The sequence below is a fragment of the Numida meleagris genome, chromosome 5 (assembly GCF_002078875.1).
Source record: "Numida meleagris isolate 19003 breed g44 Domestic line chromosome 5, NumMel1.0, whole genome shotgun sequence".
In the NCBI taxonomy this organism is placed as follows: Eukaryota; Metazoa; Chordata; class Aves; order Galliformes; family Numididae; genus Numida; species Numida meleagris.
Genome location: NC_034413.1, coordinates 55854549 through 55870944, shown reverse-complemented (window position 1 = coordinate 55870944; position 16396 = coordinate 55854549). Strand labels below are relative to the sequence as shown.

General features: G+C 41.2%; 1 protein-coding gene across 2 annotated transcripts in view; it reads right to left on the bottom strand.

Annotated features, from left to right (window-relative positions):
- RBMS1 (RNA binding motif single stranded interacting protein 1) overlaps positions 1–16396 on the bottom strand; it is a 138960-nt gene that overhangs the window by 101403 nt on the left and 21161 nt on the right. The window lies entirely within an intron of this gene.

Genomic DNA, 16396 nt, shown 5'->3' with positions numbered 1-16396 from the left:
ACAAATTTCCTCACGTGTATAGCAAATCTTTCTTTAAAAGCTGAAATCATGGTTACAGTAACTTCCTATTCAGTCACTTCCTTAATTAAACCATTGAACTTTAATGTGAAATACAGCCATTACCAAGCCAGAAAGGAATCTGAACAATAACAATCTACTCAAATGGGCAGCGCAGTAACCAAAAGTGATGTAAAGAACACTGGCTGATACTTTTTGGTCTGAATCAATTATACTGAGAAACTAAATCAGTTCCACAAGATACTAAATCAAGTTTTAGGAAACTCAGTATTAGATCAAAAACACACTAGCCACATTGATGTCATGCAGTGAGAAATCACCACAAATGTGCTTTCCTGGGTAAAGTGTTGGGTTTTTTTTCTCCAAGTTTTTTGAAGGCAACGCTTTTAGTCCAGCGATACATATGTTACAGTGTAGTCTCAAACATTTGGACTGCTCTGTAACTGAAGATTATTCAGGGTGATTCTTACCTTCCGCACTTTGTCTCCTTTCTACTCCAATATCCAGCCCTCAGCTGCACCCAGAAAGTGCCCAAATGCACTAAATACCCTCATTTTAAGCAAGCTCTTCCCTGTGGACAATCCCTGCATTCCCACCAGTCCTTGCATCCCATAAATGATTTTAACATCCAAAAAGCTGCCACCTCCGAGTACATAGGACGTGACCACTCACTGGTGGCAAGGCCTGTTCCCTCAGAGGTGCCAGAAGCCGGCCGTGCTCAGGACTGCCGATGACTGCTGGCCTTCAGCAGCAAAGGGAGCACAGCGCAGTGCCAGGAGCTCAGGGAAAGGCTGCAGGTACTGCTCCATCTCTGTGAATGTAAATCCTACACGAGCAGCAGAAATGCAGCCTGTGTGCTTATACCTAGTCTGTACTGCCAAGCAGTCCCACAGGGCACAGATCATGGGACCAGAGCATCAGGCTGTGACGCTATTTGCTCTTTTTTGTCACCCAGACAGTAATAATTCTGCATGTCATTAGTCACCCGGGCAGCTCACATCTGTGGGTGAGGTCGCCTTTGTTGCAGGGAAGGACATGATCTGCTGTTTGCGCAGTTTTAGGGTGCTGGGGCAGCGTCACCCTGAAGACATAAGGCTGCCAGACAAACAAAGCCAACAGCACCTTTGTTTTTGAGGGATTAGTAGGTCATTAAAGATAAGAGTTTAAAAAAGTTGGGTGGATGCTATCAAAATTCTAGTGCCTACTATTTAGAATATCTTACACCCATCCTTACATTTCACCAGGCACGTTAGCTGCTTGGAGCTGACAGATCCAGCAGGGCCTTCAGCAAGCACCACGCCCGCCTGCTCAGTTATGCTCAGGCTTCAAACTGGGCCGAGACAACATCTAAATTAAGCTTAAACCTTGTTGCACAGGCTGACAGTCACTAAAATGGGCACACCATACCACAGCCTACAGGTTTTCCAGGAATTTTCATACTTCCAAGAACTAAAAATAATCATAAAAATCAAACAAAACCTCAGAGTTAAGAGATTACTTCCAAGAAGACAATGACTTGTTTAGGCTGTGGATTAAGGCACAATGATGTTCTCTCCTCTGCTTCAAACAGCATTCTTCCAAATGCTTCTCCTAGCTGATTTTACTCTCAATTACTTAAAAATAAGTAAATAAAATTCAGAAATATAAATATCAGGAAGGACTTTAACAGCAGCATTTTGAAGAGCACGTTGTTTGCAGCTTGATTCAGCTCCTAGACAGGGGATTTTTCTTTTCCATGTATTCAACAGGAATGGTATCATGTTGCTAACTTAACAAAGCCACTTGATTTACGCTCAGCAACCCAAGTGGATAGCTACTGAAATCAGCTGGATTCTTCTGTGGGTAGAAGAAAACTGGACAGGTAAGACGGAGCACTGGGTGTCAGGGCTAGGGCCTGCTGATTGCTCTAGCTGACTGCACTAGCACACCAAGGCAGTCCCCCCAGCTCTGCCAGCAAAACGCCGCGTGGGAGCGGGCTGTGCCCTGGCGCGCGCTGCAGGATGGTGCCTCTGCATGGGGAACGCCCCACAGCAGAGATTTCAGATAAGAACAAATCTTATTTTCACAGGTGTAAATCCAAAGTGATGACTTCTGGGTCCAGTTTACAAATCTGGCTTGGAATGAATTTCTGTGTTGCTAGATGCTTGTAAAGCATCAGAAGTATCAGTGGGATAGTATTTAATAATAGCCACAATAAGACTACGACATTCATATGGACTAGATAAGACCCTTAGTCCTGCTGGATGATACCATGCTAACTGACTGCCTACGTCCATGGCATTCAGCAACATGGTATTAGTAACACTGCTTTTACTTTACAAAGTATTAAGATACATACTCTTCAGTAGCTGTTTATGAAAAAAAAAACAGCACTTGTATAACAACCCTATTTAACAAACAGACTGACACACAGAGATGCTGAGACTTTGTTTATAATGAAGATGCTTTATTAAAGAGAAACTAAATCTCCTACTAGGCTGGCTCTCCAAACTGAATGGGTTTTTCAGGTGATGGAAGTAAGCACTGTGCTAGGTCCTGGGCCTGATTACTTCCTGCAGAGATGGTTTTGTCACTGTGACACCACCCCTCCCCAGCGACTCCTAACCAACCCAGGGTCACTGTGTCCTCTCTTTAATTAGTATCTCACTGCTGGAGGGAGGGGAGAATGTCAAGGAAAGAAAGAATGAGAAGACACTGTAAACAAAGGTCCTTGGGGGCATGTTAACAATTTGGACAAGGAATGGTAAAAATGCTCCATTCTTTTGTTGGTGGTAAAAAGGAAACAAACAAACAAATAAGCAAAAAACAGTTGTTGTGGGCAGAATTTCAGTTTCAGCTGTATGAATTCGGATAAAAAGAGAAATCATGCTAAAAAAGAAACATCTTTTGTTCCCAAGATGGCTTTATCATCCATCAGGTGAGCATATAATCTACATTTTACAAGAAAGCCAACAAAAACATGGTGTTCCAACCAGAAATCAGCTGAAGTCCTACGGCCTGCTCCTGTACGAACCATAACTGAGCCAAAGTGGAGTGAAAGCAATTATTTTTATTTGCATTAGAACTTCCGGTGTTTTGGGGGTTTTTTAGTAAGAAAGCATTGCTACTGAAATGAGTAGCCTATTGCATATCTGTAATTTACACCTATATTTTCCAGAGAAAACTACAGATAATCTAAAAATGAAGTAAAATAGCACATGAAGCAATGAGAAGAACCCCACCTCTTTACATTAGATAATTAACTAGCCATGGCAGTTCATGACTAACAAATCAGAAAATAGCAAACATTACTGAAGTTAAAGACTGTCCTTATCACATAGGAAAACTTGTGCATACGAACATATGGTTTAAGAGTTAAAAACCTGCCTTTTTTACTTTCTTTTACTTGGGTACATAAAGAACTAAGTACCAGGTAAGGCAGGACTGTAAGAACCACCAGAGCGCAGCTATGACTGACTCCACTGCTCAGCACCTATAAGGATTTAAACATTCTGTTCCTCTGTTTGAAATTTAAATACTACTGTGCAACTTGGGTTTGGTGGGTTGTACTTCTCAGGTTTGTGTTTGAGCCCTGGATCAGGAAGTCGGAAAAATGACAGAATTATGGCAACAACTCTAGTGCAGCTCCACTGCAAGGAGCTTTTTGTTTTGTTGTGCATTTTGTTGTGCTCCCATACCCCAGCAGGCAAGCCACCACAAGGTGGGTTTCAGATTCATGGGTGTAAGCCTGGCTGCGAGCTGACTGTTATTTGGTGGTTTATAGTCTGCACCACATGAGAGACACTTACCAGCGCTCAGGGCAGTTTCTACCTTTGGGCTGCAATATAAGTATATGCAGAATCTCACATTTCATTTTAAACATCTAAAAATGCAGAAACCTCTCATCTCTTCTGTGTAATACTGTAGTGTTACTTTCAAGAACAGCCTGACTTTTAATGATTGATCGATTGATTTTAAATAAATCAGATGTCATTCCTAAACCCCTTTTTCTAAAATTAGTTTAATGATGTTCATGACTGGACTTGGGGGGATGCCATATGCTGAGGGCAGGTAGTACCATTCTTCTGCCTACCTCCTCCCCATCCTCACCTCATGCAGCCACCACAGAAAATTCTTCTTTAAAAAGAAAGAAAAAAAAAAAAAAAACCCAGCAAACGAATGCACTCTCTGGTTGAGGGGAAGCAAAAAGCACATTTGAAATGTATAAATTCTAGCTTTAAAAACATTGACGTTGATTAAAGATTTCCATAGTGAACAATTTACAAGAAATTACCTCAGCAGGGTGAATGGATTTGGTTTCATAATCACAAAGTTCCCTCACTCCATGGTATTATATTCCAAGCAAGCTTGTATATTAAGTTTAATTTCACTTTTTTCAGGAAGTGATTTTACTCAAGATTGAATACAGCTGTTAGCAGAGTTCACTGTTCCAAAAATGCTTCTATGCAAACTGAAAAAAAAAAAAAAGCGTTCCATGAGGTGTGGATTCACATTCTGACTCTGAAAGTACAGAATACACCAGAGAAAACAAGCTCCACATTCAGAAAATATTCCTGAAGAAACTGAAGAAATAAAATCTTCAAATATTTAAAGAATGGGAGAAAAGCCTGGGTAATGTGTTTGATGACTTACAGGAGTTTCTCAGTCTTCTCTGACAACACAGAGCTAGAATACTTGCTGGCTTTAAGAAAAGAAATGGTAGTAAATACACCGCCTCTTGTTATGTTCCAAGCATTAGTATTAAAAACCCATTTACGGTGGCTCATTTCATGTACTATTTCATCTTGATTCTGTTCTTTTAATATGCACAGCAACGCACGCTGGCATACAGAGCAGGGCCTCTGCAGAGGAAACGCTGCCAGCTAGAAACACAGGATGTAATCAAGACCACAAGAGACACATACTCAGTTATAAATGTAACTATGCTGGAGGTATGGGAAAGAAAAAAAAGTCCTATTTTTCACTGCCAGGTTTAATTGTTTCAGTGACATTCTCCCACTCTCATTTTGTGCCAGTATAATGAAAAGAAAAATAATCAAACTTAATTACGTTTGCAGCTAAGATAACTCCAGGATGCAGCATGCAGCAGGGCAGCTCCCTTCTCCTCACAGCAGCTCGCTGCTTGCTTTACACACCTCTCCTGAGGAGCCCTGTTCCTTATGAAATGCCGTTTTCAGCAGGATGACATTATCTGCTCAAACTGGGCCCAAATGCATAATGCAAAACGCTATTAAAAGCCAGTCAGGGGGAAAAAAAGAAAAAAGAAAAAAAAAAGCCCTGAAATCTCAAAAAAGTGGTGGCTAATTCAATTTTAAGAAGAAATATAAACTAAAGATCAAACTTGCCATTGGCGCCTGTATCCCAAACTACAGTTTGTGTGAAAAAGACTGGGAAGTAAAGCAGACAAAAACGGAGCAGAAGCTAAACCAATCAATTTATTTTCTGCCGCAGAACGTCTTCCCTAACGCCATGAAGTGCAAATGAGGTTTCTAAAACGCTTCAGGTTTCGGTCACAAGCAGCATTCACCACCACACGGCCTTAGCCGTGCCAAGTGGGCTTTCACTCGAGCAGGCCGAGGCGGAGCGCCTCGTGGCACAGCCCCAGCCTTTCGCGTGGCACCGCCAGGCGGCAGCGCGGCGGGCCCAACGCGGCGCCCCGCGGAGAACGGCACGGAGCGGCCCCGCCGCGCTTCCTGCTCCCGCCCTAGCACGGCCGCGAGGGAGCCCAGCGGGATTTGCAGTACGGCACCCTCAGAAGCGCGCGCTGACAGGCCCGAGCAGCTCGACTCCGAGCACAGGCTCTGCTTCCGAGCGGAGCGACACAGCGGCTGCGCTCTACGCGCCGCGGAACTTTTCCGAGAACTTCGGGGCCGTCAGCCATCTTGTCCGCGCAGCACGGCGCCGGGGGCAGCGGCGCCCGCTAGAGGGTGCCCGTCATTCCCCGAGATCGGGAGAATAAAAGTCTGTTCAATTAAGGAAATTGAATTTTGGCTTATCCCGAAAGTTTGCTGTGAAGTATTTGGAGCACCTCGCCACCCGCCCACAGCCTCTGGTGCTGCCAGCACTCTCCGTGACTCATCGCAGTATATAAAGCCACTCGGAAGGTCGGAGGCTATCACCGTTACGCAGTATTTATATAAACTCGCCGGTTCGTAACACGCTTAAAAATAGCATAGAAGTCAGAACTGCCCCTGAAATATTTTCTATATGCATATACTTAGTCTCAGAAGCAGACCCACGTGCATGCATACATGTACAGACTTAGCCCACGAGCACCCGCTGTTCAGCCCTCGCAGGGCTCCCTGGCAGATGTGCTGGAGCAGGGATTTAATCCGGCTTTTGCTGAAGGCAGTGGATATTTTACGTCTGAACCCAGTGGCAACTAACTCAGCTCCGGATGCACTTCTCAAAACCACGGCCTCCAGGGCGTCACACCCTTGTGGTAATGAGGCATCTCCTGGGACAGCCCATCAGCCACAGAAGCAGCTAGAGACAGATACAGTCCTCCGATGTGTTTGACGGTTAATTTCCATCTATCCAAAATGCTCTCCAGCACCTTCACAAAGTGGGTGTTGTGCAGAAGAGCTGTTTATCGCCTTCACCAAATGAACCAACAGCAGAACCACAAGTCCCAGCTTTCCCCATTATACGCTTCTCCTTTGGAAACAACTGCTCTAAGAACGGAAAGGAAGAGAAAGCTACTTTGCACAAAAGCTGGAGATACATAGTTGAGCAGTTAAGCAGCACTATTTGTGACAACAGCTTGGGGTCTATTCATATGCATTTTGATCCTACAATACAGGCTTTTATTTCAGCATCCACTGAAATCTGGCTATTACTCATTTCTTTAAAACATTAATAACAGATTGCTGATACACTTGGAACATGGTTTATCATTTTAATTTGGAATTTGTTACCCACAGGTACAGTTTGCTATTCCTCAGATTCTAACCTGTATACTAATTTTGAACTTTCTTTCAACAAAAGGTGTTCAAAGTTAATAAAAAATGGAAGTGAAAACACACGGCTTAATTTTTGCTCTTAGAAAATAAGGACTCTAATGGCAAGGGGGTCTAGTGATTAATAGACCACACTGGGATGCGAGGGAGCTATGCAGTTTCAGTTCTACTCCTGCCACTGTGTGATTCCTCCACTCTGCATTCATTCTCCTGCAGCAAAATACATGTATAGTCCTGGGATCTTACTTTAAAGCTATTCTGAACCCACCAATAAAAAACGAGGTATATTAGTACAATATTAGAACTATGCTTGTTCTTTATCTGCTGTTACTTTTCCATTCATATTTCAACATTTAAAAAACTGGTTTTGCATACAACTTGAGCAATATTTTTCTACCCTTGGAATTAAAATAAGATTTGATGTACTGCGACTTTTTATTTGATCCAATATTATCAATATTGACTTTGAAGCAGTTCTCTCCATACACTTGTAGAGTGTAAAATTGCTGATAGTTTTGTCCACGTGTCATGTTACCTGTTTGGAATCTCGATGCTCTCTTTTCTAAGCAGTTGACTCATACAATATCTGGGAAACCCACTTCAGTTCTTTTTCTCAACCTTGCAATACTTTTGATCCCTTCATAGTGTAGAAGGGGAATTAGAATACTTAGAGTATTTCAAAATACTTCAAAATAAAATGAAAAAATTGCATTGCATAGTCAGTTGACTAGCACTGGTTTAGGCAGGATCGAGGAAACGACTAGGTGGAATTCTTGATTTGACCTCATCTTGATATTTTTATCATTTAAATGAACTGGCAGAACACTGCAAATATTGTAAAACAGATAATGCTTACAGGAAACATGGAAAATGGAAATATGGAGACAGACATCAGACAGGAAGCTTTGCATTTGCTGCCTGTAAATGTTCCCGATAGGAACCAGATCTTATGTAAGCATCTCGTTGTCAAATATATATATATCTCTGGACAAATTGTATTGACAGGCTAGTCTTGCAACAGGAAAGCTGATCCCAGTCTAAAAGCAAATTAGGGCAAACAGGGAATTACATAGTTGCAGTGTAGCTCTCCCAAAAGATTTATTTCTCTGAAGGTACCAAAGAGTTTCAACTAAAAGGAAGGTTTAGGAATTGCAGTGTTCTAGGAGACGCCCCTGCTGCTAGACTTCCTACTGTCTTGGGCACTCTTGGACCAATATTTTATCTTGATTATTTGCAGGCTACTTAAGATATCCATTGCTGGAAAACTAATGACTAACAGGTAGTCTGGGACGAGGGAGATCTGGGACCTGACTCATCACACCCCCTGCTCCAGGTAGTCATTTATTTTGGTGTCAGAAGACTATTGAAGATATGACTTAGATTTATATGAAGACTCTGGATAACAGACACCTTATGACCACTCTTTCACTGCTATAAGTAATTCGATGTGGGTCAGGGTAATAAAGAATCACAGCCCCTGACTGTCCAATTTAGGGACACATAGGAAAGCCATGATTATCAGCATACAACAATAAAGACATTCCTTTTTTTCCTGGTATACTTGGCTCAATCCTACATACAGGGAGGCTGAGCTTGTTTGATTTCTTTGGGCATCAACTCCTTTTGCCCATGAAGTCATGGCCGTGTTCCTTCAGAGCAGGCATTTCACTTAAAGAGACTTAGAAAAATGAACCCAAATATGATTTTTAACCAGCGTTCTATACTCCAAACTTACTCATTAAAAAACATATTAAACAATGCTTATTTAAAATCACATATGCTAAAAAAAGAACTACACGCCTTAATTCAGATTAAATTGGTTATAGAAAATCTTCTTTCTTTTTATAAATACCGAATTGAGTCGGATACATGTCACACGATTTTAAAAAATGAACTAAAATAAAAATGCTTTGTTTCACATGCCCTGTTCAAATCCAGCAGAGTGAAGAGGAAAGGAACAAACTGTTATTTACTAATTTCAGCCTAGTATTTCCATTTATTTAAAAATAATAGGAAAGAGACTAATGGTAAACTGCCAAATCTGAGCACATGCAGGCATTGATGAGGTCTGCTTTCATATGGTATGAAAGTGGTCCTAAGCATTACGACGTTACAGATGTTTATCTGAAGAAAAAGGTATGTATGTCATGTGCCATCCCTACCTCTGCTCTTCAAGTTCCTATCACTGTATTTGAGCATAATGTTTCTTCTTTCAAATGGAACTTCCAAAAAAGAATTTCATTGCTTTAACTAAGTGTAGTAGCATTATTTTCTCCAGTGTACAAGGAGGTCTGGCTTGGGAGGTGGTAGAGCCAAGCCCCCTGCTATTTCTAATCAAGACTCTCAGAGACACAAAGCACTGTTTTTTATTATTTTTTTAACCCGTGTTACTACTTTTTTTTTTTCCTCCTTCCAGAGGTATATCAATGGATAAAACCAATCCTGGAGATAAAATGAACCAGCTCCACAGTATCGCTTTCTTCCAAACTCAGAGAGAAGTTCACAACATAAATGCTGACTATCTTGATCTATGTATAGATTTCTCACTCACTTAGTCATAAAGAGCAGAAGCCAGGTCAGAGAGGAAGAGAATTATGGAAATAGTTCAATACTGACTTGGAAATGGTGGCTGAATGGCAGAGATAGATTGGACTTAAAACATTATCCTGCCGCGGCTGCTATCCTAGACAGCTTTAGGCTGCATTTGTCTGCTCTTTGAGAAGAAAATGGTGTCTTCAGCTGCAAAACGCAGAGCTTTCCTGAGACGAGTAAAGAACTTAGCCCCACATAAGCAAAAACTGTGATATGGACCCATATGAAAAGAAGAGATGTGGATTAGCTATCGATTCTTCTTTCATTTTGCCCCTTGTAGCCTGTGATTTTGCCAACAGTGGGGAGCACAGCGCAGAGATTGCTCTTAGGGAGGAAGAGACTGTTTCTGGAGTCAGGCACAAGGTATTTCCTGAATTCATTATTTTCAAGTACAAAGTTCTGAAAGCCTGTTGTCTGCTATTTCAGACAGCAATTTGTTTCCTCTATGTTTGAAATGTCAGATCTCACCAAGCAGCTAAAAGTTGTGCTTTACAGAAGTCGTGCTTTTGTGTAGCACACAAGAACATAAATGCAAAAACATTTTAGAATAATTAGAATACATTATGGTTACATATGGGAATACGGTATTTCCATAACACATGTTAATGAACAAGATACATTGTCACTTCATCATAAAACACCCATTAATTCTTACTCAGTTTTCACAGTGTTTAAAATAACAATCCAGGGTTTCATCTTTCCACAAAAGATGGCCCAAAGAAGGAATGATCCTTTTGGCTAATTATTTTCCAATCTAACTAACTGAGCATATTTTTCTCTTACACTTAAATTACTAACAGGATTTATTTAACATTTTTCATTCTTGAAATATCACACAAATAACAAATCTTCTCAACTCTATTAATACTATTAGTATTTATTATTACTGCTCACTACTATTAATGAACTATTCATTTACAGATGGTGGAACATCTGTAACCATTTTAGGCGGCCATCCTCAAGAGTAAACAGAAGACAGCAAGCTTTGAAACTTTTCCCCATTTGTGCATTAGCATTTAGAAGTCTGTTCATTAACTCAGCATGAAGTTGAATACTTGGTGTCTTAACACCCTCACAATTAAATCTTTTGCTCATTTATGCCATGTTCAACCTCGCTGACAGTGGCCAACAGATAAATGTCACCCAGTCTTAGGCTTCCCACCCTAAATAAAGAATAAGTAGCAGCTCCCAAAGTTAGCTGTAACCGATCATTTCAGGCATCAGTGGTACTGAACGAATCTGTCATTCTCCACCTCTTTATGGCCTTAAAACCTACCTCGTGCTTCAAGGGGTTGTCTTGTCACCAATCCCTAGCAGTTACTTTAGTAGCTCTGGAAATGACACTATCCCATTTTCCACAGAAGGAGGTACAACACTGGGCCCTGTTGATTTATTTTATTCCCACTTTTGGAAGCTTGTCACCCCCTCAGAAAGGGATGAGTACACAATTCTTCTCTTTTTATAACTGCCTGCTGAGAGTACCAGGAAGGGTGACAGCTGAGGCATTGGCCTGTGTAACTACAACGACTGCAGAAGAAGACTAGCTTCTCATTTCACATTACCAACACAAAGCCATTGAACGCTGGCGACTTTGTTCACATCCTACAAGCTATGACTTTAGACAGTAACATGATGTCGGAAATCAGACATATTTTGGTGAAATAAAGATTTTTTAAAAATCAATTGCCAATGGAATCTAGACATGTTAACATCATTCCTGCCGTTATAAACTATACTCTCATTCTAAGATCTTAAGTGTTACAAATGGAGAGATGATATGTTAGATGTAAAGTAAGTAAAAAATGAATTTTCATATTACTTTTGCTGATTTTTTCTTGCAAAATTTATGAAAAGCAAAGACATAGAGGAGCAGGCCACAGAGACAGAAGATGATTAAAAATTATTTATCTTATGTAGTTCAAATCAACCCTTTTATCAGCCAGCAACAAGATAAAGAATATATTCCTATCTTCCAGAAAACAAGGCATAGAAATAAGGACAGAGCTTTAAATACAGAAGGAGGCATTTCATCTGGAAGATGGAATCCCAAGGAGTGTCCAGAGACCACACACTCATAAATCTGAGCTAAGTCCTGCCATTAACTTGGTATCAGGCTGGATATGACAACCATGCAACAACAATCCTCACAAAGGTTACTGAAAGTACACCCAATTATCTCATTGTAACATTTTTCTCATTAAATGATTAAATATAGTATTTCAAAATGATCTTTATTTAATTATAATTGAGCTTTTAAAATCTTGAAAATGAATTGTGTCAAAGAAAGACTTAGGCCAGCCTGAAGCAGAATGTTTCCAACTTCTTATTTTATTAAAATTTCTAAAAATGTTCCAGTTCTAGGGAACTGTAAACGCATTGCCTTCCACTCCCAGTTTTCAGTTGTCAACAATACAAAAAAATGATCTACTCAGATAGTTCTTGTTTTATTAGACAAACGTTTGAAGACATTGTTAGTCCTCTAAACTATCCAGTCCTTTGATCTATTTTATAAGGAATAAAAATTACAGAGATTCAATATGACCGTGTTTGAAATCATTTAAGAGAATCTCTGCTTTGAGGTAAAATAGACTCCCTCAAGGTGCTGGGATGGTAGAGAAGGCTGGCAAAGCTTCTCGGCTGCAGGAAGACCTCTGTCTGTGGCACGCTGCTTCTCTGTGTACCCAGGGATCACCGGTATCTCAGCATCCACACACATAGCCACTCACCACTACTTTTATTTTGTTTGTTTTTAACTAACCGCAGATATGAAGTGCAGTGTGCCATGCCCTATTTACACGAATCAAAAGATCTATTTACAAATGCAACAGATAGGGTGTCCTAGTCTTTGCAAATCTGAGTTCTCCACAAATATAGCACGTTCTCCTCATTTCATTTTCCTTTTATGAGCTTATATAGTGTTCCGTGGCATGAAGATGATTTCTCCAGCAGGAATAGACTGACTGGATTATTTTTTAATACTCTACAACTGCAGTCATTAATCTTTACTCGGGAGAAGTAGCTCATTTTCCCCCTATTTCGATACTTTGAGATTGAATTCATTTCCTCGTTTCATTTGTAATAATGAAAATAAGTATCTATTCTTTACATACTTCATTAAACCTTTTACAGTGATTGTTGGGCTACTTTATTATAGCAAAGGCTAAAAAATCCAGTACTGGAATACTCTAATACTGTAGCTCAGGATTTTCTTCAGAAACTCCCTAATTCTAGTCCTGGTTTCACAATTACTTTTTCCTCCACTGCAGCACAAAAGCAATTTTTAATATTTAATTTCTGTATCCCCTTCATACTTAGAGATTACAGAGGGTTCTGACAAAGCCATATTCTCCATGGTAATACCACGGATGTAAAAAATGAATACCAGCCTACAGAAACATATTCTCCTTCATAGGGAAAATATCTAGATACACAATAATCACAGTTGCCCTCAGACTGTCAGGACACAGACCTAATGTTTTACTTTGCTGATCATTGGTCATCATTTTCTCCAATAGTAAATGAGAATCCAAAAAGTTTCTTAAACATTTCTTTCAGCAACAGTGCTAGCATAAACATTCCCTCCCTTATCCTGCTTGTTCCCGGTATTCATTTTTGCTGTTTATTTTTAACCTGGACCGATTCCCAGATCTATTTCATTGTATGGCCCGCTAACAGCTACACTGGCATTGCTGATGGAGTAATGCGGGGAGAAAGAATGGCTGATGACAAAGAGGGATGCTTCAAATCGGTACTGCCACAAAACTGTACGTCTGAAAACACAGCTTTAGTATTTCAATGTATCTTCTATATGATGGGATAGTAATTTGAATTGAGCTGTAGACATCAGAGCACAAATTATAAGCACTTAACGTTCTCTTCCATAGACCCTCTACTTGCACCAGCTGCTTCTATTGATAACATACACCCCAAACTCTGTTTGTTGACTACTGGAGAGCAGTGAATGTTCTTACTGCAGCCTTACTGAGGCTTTGACAGATGAGCATTTGCAAATCTTCCTCTAGTAGTCTGAGGTATTGCTGCCTCCAGGTGCCCTTTTTGCTCTTCTGCCAAAACCAAGTAGCAGTGAGCAGAAGGGAATGCCTGAGACTCAGCTGCTCCTAGTGCAAAGTGCAGAATCTTAGCTCAGCAGCCTTTAAGCTTCCTCCTGCATCTCCCTTGCACTGGGCTAGGGTTACTTTCCAGCCAATCCACCTCCTTACAGTAAGGATCCTCCTATTCCCACAGGACAGACTGAGGAGGAGGTTGGAAGGCAAGCTTTCACGTACTCTGCTTCTGGTCATCTGCGTTCCCTTGGCAGCACTGTACCCAACTCCTTTCCCAACTAGATTTTTTTTCAGTGAAGCTCTATTTCAGTTCCAGGTATGTTCCTTTTTCACTTACTCCCTTCAGCAAACTTTCTTCCCTGAAGTGAAGCTGAGTGGTAGTGCCAAACTGCAAGAAAACAGCTGGAACAAGGGCAGCTATCCCCTCGATGCTGTTTCTCCTCAAACAGCTGTGAGCATGGAGAGGTGAGGCACTGGAAGGCCTGTGGTTAGCTGGAGAAAATAACGTCTGAAATCTGTGTAGCAAGATTCACCAGAGTTAATCTCGAAAAACCCGTGAATTATTGCTTGCATAGGAAAAGTTTAAGAAAGCATTTTTGTCGTGTTTCTCCATTCTGTTACTGAACCAGCGTCAAGAGGTTTGTGGTCAGGACTAGCAGCAAGGAGGCACAGCCCATTGCTGTTTCAATGTTAATGCCATTTGTGACACATTCTGAGCTATGACTCTAACAGAAGAAAATGTCTCATGACCAGAATTACTTGGGTGGAGCCTTCGGCCAAACAAAAGCTGAACGCCAGCCAATCGATGCTTTCTCTTGATGATTTGAAGTTGTAATCTGATTATGAAAATGAACCTTAGGAAGGCATCAAGTAATCTCCAGCTGAGGACTGTTGCTAAGGCTGTACAGGGTTGGGTAGTTTTATGTAGTAGTTTGTAATAATTCGTTTGCTACTGATGATTATGTCGTATTTAATACATAGTTCTCTCTAACCTCCCACGTTATTCACAATACTGTTGGGAAAAAATATCCAAATTTACTGAGAAGAGCTACAAAGAAAATGTTTTTTACAGAGAGCTTTTCTGCCCATACTGATCCTAGATACGTTTCTACCATAGTTTTAAGGACAGATGTCTCCCAGAATTAGAAAAAAAAAACCAAACAAAACTAGCTATGGTTAAGCACAAGTAAACGAATAAGCCTTTTGTTCTGCTATTCTCAAGCAGAGAGCTTACAAATGTGCTATCTTCTGATGCCCTTGTGCAACAGATACTCAGTTCGTAAGAAGATCGATTTCCAGTCCCTGCTTGCTACGTTATTTTTTTCTCCTATCCAGCAATTCCATAATGCAAAACGGTGCCCACATGTAAAATCTTCAGTAGCCCATGCTATTTTGATTCACCACTTCAATGAATGCAAAAGGACTGAAATTTTCCTCTTGCACTGGAAAGTCCTAAAAGTTTTAATTCTGCATTTATTTTCATAGTTTTTTTCATAATCCTGAGAACTCTTGTGTTCTTTTTTTCCCCAGACTACCCTCACAGGGTACATCTACGCTGTCATCCCCCAACAGCTCTGAGGTTACGCTGTCTGTACCCACAGAGCAGCAGCCACTGAGCTGACTCCTCAGCGGGACCTTCAGCTCAGGATAAGCATTGTCCCAACACTGTTTCCCTTCAGCTCGGGGCTAAGACAAAGCTCATAGCAGCATGAAAAAACACATGAAAATACCTGCAGGTTCTCCTTAGGGGGTTTTATAGCAGCTGCCCTGCTAATCGAGGAGCACTGGGGGATCTCAGGAAATTATAATGAATTTTGCTCTGCAATACCACGGCAGTCTCTCTGTAGCTTTTGCTGTGAACCAGGAACTCATCGATTAGGTTGCTGGAAAGGAAAATGAGAGAACACCCCCACTAAATTAGAGGGTTGCTAAAGAAGGGCAAATTGCATTTTCTCTGTGAGGAGCATACCCCAAGGAAATAAAAAAGAAAAATACGAGAATCCTTGCTTTCTCCACTGAGAGCTGTAGAATTAGCTTTTCTCGCTGTCTGGGTAGCACTACTGTTACAGTTCAGTTTATAATAAAGAAGTTTAAGCCTCCACTGCCTCCCTTCATTTGCCATTAGAACTTCACTAAAGGTGACAGGCATTTCATTTTCCTCTAAATCCATCTGTGACACGCATCGGCGCCGCGCTCCGTGCAGTGAGCGCTGGGGATGCTGGGAATGCTCGGCCATGCCCAGATCCAGACCTTGTGTTTAAGCCGCGGCTCCTGCCAGCTGGAGACACATTTAACATTCCCTGCATGACTTGAGCAGCTCAGCCACTTTCCCACATTCCACAGCTGGCCTCCCACCACCCTGCAGCCTGCGAGCATGCAGCACAGGGGTCATATCCTTGCCATCAATTCTGAAGTAGAGCTTGCTAGTGAAAATGCTGGAGAATGCTGCTTAAACTACGACGGTGCCATACAGCCCATCTCACATACGTCCTGGTCTCCCAAAAGTGGCACAGCTATGTATAAAAAGTACTTTCCATTTGTTTGTCAGCTCCTCTATTTTATATACAAGGCCTGCATATCTTGGGAGCCACAAAATGGTTGGGTGGCAACCCTGCAATGTCACAGAACAAATCCTTACTACTATGAGTAATCCCAGCGCTTTACAACAGAGCACGTTTGGAAAGAAAGTCTTTCCGGACTGCATCCATGGGATTTTATTGTTAATAGTCCTCTTCTTCTGACTGCAAATTCATGCTGCTTCAC